The following is a 10,765-nucleotide window of genomic DNA, read 5'->3' on the forward strand; positions in this document are numbered from 1 at the left end:
ATCTCAAAGCTTAACAGACTGATGTCAAGAGCAGCAGTCCTGCTTGCTCTCTCTGCCTGTACCTGGAGAGGGCTTGTGCTCAGAACTGCTCATGCCTTGGCTGAGAGGGAGGCAGTGCTGCCCCGGGCGCTGGGCCAGCCGAGCCAGCTGAGCTTTGCCTCTTACTCTGTTCACTCTTCTTCGTGCCTACAACATTTCTATTCATCACGTCATGCCCACCTCCTCTGTGCCTGGATAAATGAAGGAGACTCTTAATATTTAGAGCCCTCCATTGTCTCCGGGGTTCCCTGTCTTAAGAGGACTCCTGCAAAAGTAAGGAAAGCTGGAAAATGTTGGGGGAGTAGATTAGCCAAGAAGCTGGAGGGAGGCCTGTTTTCTGACCTCAACTCCTATGCACAGTCTCCTTGGGCCTGCACAAAACAACCTGGCAGCTCACCTAGAGGTCCCATAAGTAGTGAACACAGGAGCTGTTTCTAGCCTGCCACTGCCCACAGGATCAGGACTGGGACAAAGATGGAACGTCCTGCTAAGGTTTCCCGTGCTGCCTGGGTAGTCAGTAGAGTGGGCCATGAGGGTCAGATAAGCCCCTGGAAGCTGTGGTCACAGCCTCAAGTACATTTCAGTCGTAGGGCTTGTACGTGTTGTGCTGACTCTAGGGAGACCACTGCACTATAGCACAAGCCATGGCTATGAAAAGGAAAAAGGGAAGGGTCCGAGAATAGAGCGGGTGGAGAAGCAGCAAGGCTCCCATGCCGTGTTCTTCAGTTCAGGTAGCTGAAGTGTGTTAGCCGCACTGGGAACTCCAGCCAGGACTTGGTTTACCCTAGCCAAGTTTTGTCACTAAATATTCCTTTTCCCCGGCCCCCTGTTCACTCTCAGTATGTTCTTGATGCCTGTGCTCCCTACAATAGATCGATTATATGATATTAAGAGATGGGTTTCTCAGAGATTGTGAGATCAGGACAACACAGCAGAGCATGGTGGTGCGTGCCAACCAGTAACCTGAAGGCCTGCCCGAGCCAAGACCCTGTCTTAACAAACAAACAAACAAACAAACAGGTGGATTTTCCTTTCCACTGTGACAGAAGACCGCAGTGAGTAAGCCCTCCTCAGACAATACATCTTAAACAGGAAGTTCCTACAAATGTCTGTGGCTTCAGTAACTCAGTCTGGCGTTTTGTTCTAAATGTTCTAGGACACTTGCCATTCTCCCCTGGGTAGCTCTTTCAAGCTGCTATGTCAGCCTCTAATTGTCTTCCTGCTATCTACCTTCAGCCCAGTGCCAGGCAGTTGAATTTATTTTTAAAAAATGTATAATATATACACACACCCACATACACATATGTATATACATATATACACACATATATGTATATGAATATATACGTATATATATGTGTATGTGTATATATAATATATATAATATATATAATATATGTGTATATATAACACATGTATACACATACACAGGCATGTATGCACATGTATACATATGCATATGTGTGCATTGTTCTTAGATCAGAGGGTGTGTACATTTTTATTGGTAGTTTCTAACTGCCAGCAATCTTCATTTATAAATTAAGGTACATGTCACATCTGAAAGCTGTTACAATTAGAGGCTGGGAAGATGGAGGTAGTGCAGTCAGTCAGGTGCTTGCCATACAGCACAGTGTCGTAAGCTAGCTGTAGTGGTGCACACTTTCGGACCCACACCTGGGGAGGTAGAGACAGGATAGGGGCTTGCAGAACAACCAGCCTGGCCCAGTCCGCAAGCTCCATGCCAAGCAACAGGGTGCAAGCGCAGTACTTGACTCTAAGCCTGTGGTTCTCAACTTTCCTAATGCTGTGAGCCGTAATACAGTTCTCCAGGTTGTGGTGACCCTGACCATACAATCATTTCATTGTTACTTCATAACTAATTTTGCTACTGTTAAGAATTGTAATGTAGATACCTGATATGTGACCCCAGTGAAAGGGTTGTTTGACTCCTGAAGGGGTCAGGACCCACCAGTTGAGAACCTCTGCTCTAAGGCCTTAGGAGGAGGGGCTATGGAGAAACCTGGCCACCTCATGTTTCTCAGGAGGTGCACTGCTCAACTCTGAGGCCAGTTTTAGCGCCTCCCTGTGGCCTTTGCAAGGCCTGGCACCATCAGTACACTCTGTGGCACAGGCTTCCTGCTCTGGCTTCTCCAGAGCGCCAGAAAACTGCTTTTGGTTGGTTTCCCATGGTCCCGACCCCGGTCTGCATTTCACAGAACTCGGTTCCTCTCCTAATTGTGAGGCCATGGCAAACACAGAGGTGTGTGGTGCAGATGTTTAGGCCTGAACCCGTCCCTGTCATCACATCTCTGGAAGTCTTCACTTGTCCCCAGGACCTTTGGTCACTTGCTCATGTCTCTTCTCCAGGGAGAAGCTGCTCAGTCTTTGTCCCTTTCCTCGCTGCTCAGGCCAGCAGACATGGGAGAGGACGAATGCCCTTGATGGCAAGCCGGTAGCCCTGATTGTTTTCCAGGATCTATGAGATGTAAACAATTTGAGCCAGCTCCTACGAGTAGTTCCCTGATGTCCATGTGTACATGATACATTTCAAGTACACACCTCCAAAATAAATGAATGTAATTAAGAAAACCAGACTCCTGGCTTTTGACACAAAAAAAGTCTGTAGTCCCAGTGCTCCGAGGCAGAGGCAGGCAGACCTCTGAGTTTGAGGCCAGTCTGCTCTACAAAAAGAGTTCCAGACCAGCTGGGGCTGCAGGCAGGGCTGAGACCCATCTAAGCGAATAGAGACTCACTGGCTCCTGTGCTCCAGAGGTCTAAACCCTTGTGGGAGATGTAGAAGGCACATGGCCAAATGATGTCTGAGGAAAGCAGGTCAGAGATCCCCCCGGGCCAGAGACCACGAGGAGGAGATGTAAGGTTGGAAGGAGACTGCAGAGGTGGATGAGGCAATAGTCTTTAGGCAGTAAGTAGCAGAACCCCAAGTTGCCTTTAAAATTGGCCGTCACCAGCCAGGTACAGTGTTACACACCTTTAATACCAGCACTGGGTAGGCAGAGGCAGGTGGACATTCAAGTTCAAGGCCAGCCTGGTCTACAGACTGAGTTCCAGGACAGTTACAACTACACACAGAAATACTGTCTCCAAATACCAGGGAGGGGTGTGGGGTGATTGTGGGGGTCTCATCAGTTGTTACTACACCTGAGTAAATCCAGAGGCCGTGTGCTAGGCCACAGAGCTCTCCAGCTCATAAGCAATGTGACTTGGGCAAGTAACCTGAATTTTCTTATCTGAAAAAAGATTGTTGGTATCAAATAACTTACTAGGTAGGTAGGTAGGTAGGTGGGTAGGCAGGTAGAGATAGATTAGATAGATAGGTAGATAGATATGTTAGATAGATAGATAGCAGTCCCTAATGTAAGGTGTTTTCTAAGTATTTTTAAACAATTTTATTTTTTTTAATTTATTTTACATTTTGGGGTGTGTGTGTGTGTGTGTGTGTGTGTGTGTGTGTGTGTGTGTCTGGCAATAGTTAATGCACATATGAGTGTCGGTGCCTGGAGCTAGAGTATTAGGCAGCTATGTGCTGAACCTGATCTTCTGCAATACCAGTATGTAACCTTAACTGCTAAGCCACATCTTTCCAGCCCTAGAAGCAAGAGACTTGATTTTCTTTCCTCAGGATCAGACATATATATGTGTTAGGGCGTTCCAGATCCTCTTCTGTTACCGATTCCGAGGTCAGTTCTCCTGTGGTCACAAACCTGATGAGAGTTCAGTGTGGTGAGGTTGATGCTGTGCTGCGGTCATGGGGTAGGATGTCTTCACACTTAGGAAACCTTTCCTGAAGCATCTGGAGGCGAAGCGCTATGGCACGGGCAACTTACTCTCAAGTGTAAAATCCCGAGTGCAGTGGATGGGAGGAAGTGGAGTCAGGTTAGAAAGGAGGAGTGTACGGGGACCAGTAGTTCTTCCCCCACAAGCCTTGTCTAACCCTCTGCGTGCTTGTCCTCCATACTTCTCCACACACGCACAAACCACATTAATATTTAAACACTTAACTTTTTTTAACAGTTAAGATTATTAGTTATTAGTACAGTTAGATTTTCTTTTAACAATATAAGGGGCCTGGAGAGTTGGCTCAGTGGTTGAGAGCACTGGCTAATCTTGCAGAGGTCCTGCGTGTGAATTCCTGTACCTACATACTGGTTTTAACCATTTGTCACTCCAGTTCCAGGGGGTTCAACACCCTCTTCTCTGGCCCTGTGGACACCAGACACATGGTGGGCACAGATACATACAGGCAAAACACCCAGACACATAAAATAATTCTTTCTCAAAAAATACGTCATAGAAATAAATCCCTATAAGACAAAAGATAAATTCAGTTTATTTTAAAATAGAATATATAGTATTCTGTAGGTATGTGAATATCACAGTTTCAACTATGTGTTATTGGTAGGCGTTTTGTCTGCTTTCAGTTTTTGCCAGTACAAACAAGATACAAAAATAAAAAATAAAAATCCTTGTATATATAACCTGTTGTATTGGTGCAAAAATCCATGAGTCATTTATCAAGTTAGGCTTTTTTGGTTGGTTGGTTGGTTGGTTTGGGGCAGGGTCTTGAGGTGTAGCCCAGGCTGGCCTCCAGCTCACTATGTAGCTCAGGGTGGCCTTAAAGTCAGGTTCTTCCTGAAGCCTCATCCTTCTCAGTGCTGGTATTACAGTCTCTGTGGCAGAGACTGAAATTAGAATTTCAGTGAGAGCCAAGCAGCACAGCAACCCTTCAGGACCCGCTGAGCTCTAAGCTGGTTAGCTGTGGGTATAAAGATGGTCTCCAAAGGCAACTGCTCCCACCCTCAAGTTCAGTTACAGGAAAGCCCAGCATTTTCTAGAGGTGAGCTAGAACATCCTTCAGAAAGCTGGGTACACCAAGTTTCTCTTCAAAAAGGAAATTGTGCTCTCTTGTGGCAGGTTCCCCATATTTGGTAGGTGAGTCCAACATAACCATATGTCTACCAAACCCCACACACCTCCTCTTAGCTACTTTCAGAGAGTGCCCACTGATGATATAACTTTAACAAGTGTTTGTCAGAAATCCTATGTAGGGCCTAGGTTTCTGTAGGTGGGCAACATATGTTTCCTAAGCAGCTGACTGGATGCTCAGGTGGAAGCAAGTCATAGCTTTGATCTCCACATGGCACACAGCGTCTCACACCAAAAATAATAGACATTCACGGAATGTTGCCTTGGGTTAAGCATTCAGTCAAGCACTTTGACATAGAATCTCATTTAACTCCGTCCCCAGCTCTGTGAGGTGCAGGAGTCATGCAACCCATGGCAGCATTAATTTATCACCACAGTCATTCTGCAGAAAACCCTCTAAAAACTTAGTGGATTAGAAGCATCACTTCCTATTTGTTTATGATTTGTAAGTAAATCCGGCTTTGCTACTCCCGGTTTCAGCCCCTTTGTGGTCGGCTAGGCATCTCAGGCTCTGGAGCCTGCTGGCTGGTGTGGACTAGGGTAATGGCCATTTGGATCCATGCAATCGCTCCACCAACAGACTTATTGACATGGAAGGAGGTAACAGAGTGGGAGACAGATGGAAAAGAGATAATGACAGTGAGCGGGGTGTTTGCAGAGGCCCACCTAAGAATTGGCCTGTCACTTTGACACATTCTTGTGGGCAAAACAGGTCAGCATAGATTCATTGGATTGCAGACTTGACCTTACCTCTTGGGAGAAGCTGAAAAGTCACACTGCATAAAGTCCAAACCCAGACAGAAGGGCCCTTAAAGGAGAGATGTATGGTGGTGTGCAGATGCATTGTGTCCATACAAATAGGTTTAGGTAGGTGGGAGGAAGTACAGCTATGTGGCTAGGAACATGGTTGGGGGATGGGTACATAGGGATGTATGGATGAGTGGTGAGTGGTTGAGCACATGTACGCTTGGTTTTGACTGACATCTAAAGCAGGAAATAAATGTGGACCTAAGGCATCACTTAGGCTGAGGTTCTGAAAACTGAGGTCCACACTGAGGGAGACTGGCTTTCCAGTCAGTGACAGTGTGGAACCTGCACCGGGAGTGAGCAGAGCTTTGCTTTCTTCAGGGAGAATGTGCAGAGACAAGCTTGCACACCTACACACACACACACACACACACACACACACACACACACGGCAATTAACCCCAACTCCCCCCCCCTTTTTTTTAAGAAAATAAAAGGCCGGGCTAGAGAGATGGCTCAGCAGTTAAGAGCACTGACTGCTCTTTCAGAGGTCCTGAGTTCAATTCCCAGCAACCACATGGTGGCTCACAGCCATCTGTAATAGGATCTGATACCCTCTTCTGAAGGCAGCTACAGTATACTCCTATACATAAAATAAATACTTCTTTAAAAAAAAGAAAAGAAAAGAAAAGAAAAGGCCAGCAAGAGGGGTATGATGTAAAAAAGAACAATGAAAATAACATTATAAGCCAGGAGCTGGAGGTGCATGCCTTTAATCCCAGCATTTGGGAGACAAAGCCAGGTAGATAGATGGCTGTGACTTTGAAGTCTACAGAGCTAGTTCCAGGACAGCCAGGGCTGCACACACACAAAAAAAACCCTGTCTCAATAAACCATAAATAAATAAATAAATAAATAAATAAATAAATAAAGGAAAGAAAGAAAATGACATTATAATGAAGCCAGTGTCCTGCGGTTGTAGACTCTTCCTGAGTGTGCATGTGTGCAACTGGGAAAGTGTCCTGGGCCTTAGCTTCTGAGGTAGTGGGAAGACCTAACCACAGCTTCAAGGATGTTTCCCAGCAAAGAGGTGTCCTGGCCATTAGAAGGCACAGTGACCAAGATGCAGCTGCGGTTTCCCTGATGGCCTCAAAGAAACTATCCTTGTCTACATAGTCTGAAGTCAAGTCCCAGCGGCTCTGGAGTAGACTTGCCCTCAGGAAAGTCAGTATGCCAAGGGAGATTGTTCCTTAACCCGCCATGATACTTTGTTCTGAACAGTCTGGGCTGTGTGTGCATTCCCATGAATCATAGAAGGCAGCGATGTGACTGCCATACAAACCTGCTTCGGAAAGGCCTCTGACAAAAGTCCTTGTGTGCCCACCATCAGCTGTGGCATCGCCAGTCTTGAGACAGGGTTTTGTTGAGAAACTGCATTCTACCTCACGCCAGTGGGCCAGGCACCTTTACGGGTGCCCTCAGGCACTGAGAGAACTGTGCCAAGTATTAAGTGTCTGAACAGAGAATCAAGTCACGGAGGGAGGATCCGGTGAGCCCCTAGGACAGTGGTTCTCAACCTTCCTAATGCTGTGTCTGTTTAACACAGTTCCTCATGCTGTGGTGATCCCCAAACATAAGATTATTTTGTCGCTATTTTGTAAGTGTAATTTTGCTACTGTTATGATTTGTAATGTAAATATCTGTATTTTCTGATGGTCTTAGGTGACCCCTGTGAAAGGTTGTTTGACTGCCTCCCACATGTTGAGAACCACTGCCATAGAGTGTAGCACGGGAGCTAAAAGGAGAGAGTCTGTGCTCAACCTGGACTTGATTAGTGTTTCTCGGGTTTTTAGGAGACACTCAAATCAGTTACTTTGTTAACAGTCACATGGTTCCACAGGTCTGGTGCAGCACTGGGTGTTCTGCATGTCCAGTGAGCCTCAGGAGAGACTGCTGCCGCTCCATGACCACACTGAGGAGAGAGGACATAGAAAATGTTCTCTCTTTTTTTCCCCTTTTTGTTGTGTGGGGATGATGTGTGTGTGAGCGCACCTGCCGCAGTCAGAGAACAGCTCTGGGAGTCCATTCTCTCTATGGCATTATGTGCGCCCCAGGTTGTGGGGGACTCAGCTTGTCAGACTTGAGCGCAAGTGTGTTACCCACTGAGCGACCTCACAGGCCCCACCTGAGCTTTTAAAAGAAAATCCAGCAGCACTTAGTGGGGTAATTCCAGCACTGAGGAAGCAGAGGCAGGGTCTTTGAGTTAGGGGTCAGCCAATACAGAGTGAGACTGTGTTCAACAAACCAAAAGCTGATAGTTTCCTAATGCCATTGGACCAAGAACATTTTTCCTAGTATTTGGCAGGTCAAGTGTTTTAGATGATGATGATGGTGGTGGTGGTGGTGGTGGTGGTGGTGGTGGTGGTGGTGGTGGTGGTGGTGATGGTGATATAACAACAACAATAGTAATGCTGAATGGTGGCTTAAGGAGAACCCTTGGTTTTCCTTTTAAATACAGGTACATGTGCTTTCTTATTACAGCATAAACAGTAGAACTTAATGGCTGAACACAATACAAACTTGTGATGTTAAGGTCTGGGAGGCCAGAAGTTTAGAATAGGACTCATTAAACTAAAATCAAGTATGTCCCAGGAAGGCTGTACTTTTAAATCTCCAAGATGGGGCCGACTCCCAGCCTGCCTTTGCAGCCGCCACCTTCCTTGGCCGCTGGCACAACACTTTACTGATGAAGCCATCTTCCCCATTCCCAAGTTTATTAGTAGGTTTTTTTTTCTTTCAAGACAGGGTCTCACCCTGTCTGCTTCTGACACCTTCCTGTCTTGGATTCTAAGAAGAAATTGAGCATCTTTGGAGTTACTCTAGTTGTGGTGAGTCAGCCACTAGGCAAGAATTGCCTCTTTTCATCTACAGACAAATAACTGTCCAGAAAAGGACACACTTGTGGAATAGTTGACTGATTATATCTGCCAAGTAAGCAGCCCTTAATAATTCTGCATCACTAGGTCTGTCAGATGATCCTGGGCCAGAAGGCTGAAGACTGGATGCTCTAACGTTTTGTAGTATAGGGACTGTCCAGGTGTTCAGTGGTCTCTATAAATTGGCTAAGCTTTGTGCTTCCCATAATTTCAGTTAACTCAGCCATTCTGGATTTCTGACAGAGTTGAAGACTTGTAGCCTCATAGCCAATCCTGGCTATTTACTTTGAGAGAAAAGATTTGAGAGGATGGTTTTCAGCTGGCATTCATCCGAAAGCCAAGAAAAAAGCCAGGTTCAGAACTAAGTCTTTTAGTTAGGAGAAATGACAGAGGCCCTGGTTAGTCAACAAAATGATGGACTGGATACTAGGTCTATCTTGTACCTTACACAAATTGGTATAGTTATGCTCTAATTGTATTTTGAGAGAAAAGTTTTATTTTAACAAGAAGGGTGATATGTAGGAGGAGCTAAGGTGGGAGGAGTAAGGAGAGGAGGAGAAGAAGAGGAGAAGCTAGGTGACAAGAGAGAGGGGGTTGACATAGAGTCGGATGTTCACATGTCTCTGCCAGTCAAAGATGGTTGATATATCTAGGTTGGGTGTTTGGTTACACTTCTGATTGATATCAAGCATTGCCAAACTTATAAAGACTTTGATTAACATTAAAAAAATTGTATAAAAGCAAAAATGAGAAGGGAGCATGGGATAGGAGTTTTCTAGGGAGGGGAAATGGGGAAAGGGGATGGCATCTGAAATGTAAATAAAATATCCAATAAAAATAAATGAAAAATTAAAAAAAAAGAAATTACCTCTGTAAAAGAAAAGAATAAAAACAACTTATCCATTCCCAAAAAAAAAAAAAAAAAAAAAAAAGCGTCTCACTATGTAACCCTGGCTAGCCTGGAGTATTTAGACCAGGGACCAGGCTAGCCTAGAACTCACAGAGATCCTCCTGCATCTGCCTCCAGAGGATTAAAGCCAAGAACAACCAGTTGAAAGACTTTATTAAAAATTGTGTGTGTGTGTATGTGTGAGTGTGTACGAGTGTGTACAGTACATATGTGAAGACTCAAATCTAGAAGCCAGAGGATAACTTTCCCGAGTTCCTTCTTCTCTGCCACAATCTGGGTCTTGGGAATCTAATTCGGGTTTTGTGGCAAGTGTCTTACCCACTGAGCTATCTTGCTGAACCCTGAAAGACATCTTAAGCAGATTAAGAAATAGAAGTTAATAGAGAAGCCATCAGGAAGAAAACAGGACCCTCCTGAGAACACCAGTGATGGCATCTCTAAAAGAGAGCCGACTCTTGTATGCTGCAGAGAGAGGTAGGGCAGGCTGCCCTGAACCAGTGTGCGTAGATGCCAGTAAGATTCTATGGATGGAGTTTAAAGACAGTTTTATACTCATGTGCTGGGTGGTGTGTTCCTGGGCATAAGCTCACCGTTTTTCCTAGCTAAGCTCTGGTATGCCAGATTCTGTTCTCTTAGAAATTACTTTGGGACCTGGGGTGGAAGTTTCTAGAGTATGGGTCATTAATAATACCAGCTGACTTCATCCTTGTCAGTGCATCTAAACAGAAACTTTTAGGGACCATCTCATGAGTCCCTCAAAAAGCCCATAAGGTTTGCCTTAGGGTTTCCATTCCTGTAAAGAGACACCATGACCAAGGCAACTCTTATAAAGGAAAACATTTAATTGGGGCTGACTTACAGGTTCAGAGGTTCAGTCCATTATCATCAAAGCAGCATCCAGGCAGACATGGGGCCGGAGGAGCTGAGAGTTCTACATCTTGATTCAAAGGCAGGCGGGGCCAACAGGAGAAAACTGGGTTCCAGGCAGCTAGGAGGAAGGTCTCTCAAAGCCCACTCCTACAGTGACATGCTTCCTCCAACAAGGCCACACGTCTTAATACTACCACTCCCTGGGCCAAGCATGTTCCAACCACCACAAGGTTCAATTCTAACTTTTCAGAGAAGGTCTTAAGAGTCTGGACAGCAGGGAAAGTTTATCAAGTGAGGATACTTAGCGTTTGTAGCTCAT

The sequence above is a fragment of the Arvicanthis niloticus genome, chromosome 2 (assembly GCF_011762505.2).
Source record: "Arvicanthis niloticus isolate mArvNil1 chromosome 2, mArvNil1.pat.X, whole genome shotgun sequence".
NCBI lineage: Eukaryota > Metazoa > Chordata > Mammalia > Rodentia > Muridae > Arvicanthis > Arvicanthis niloticus.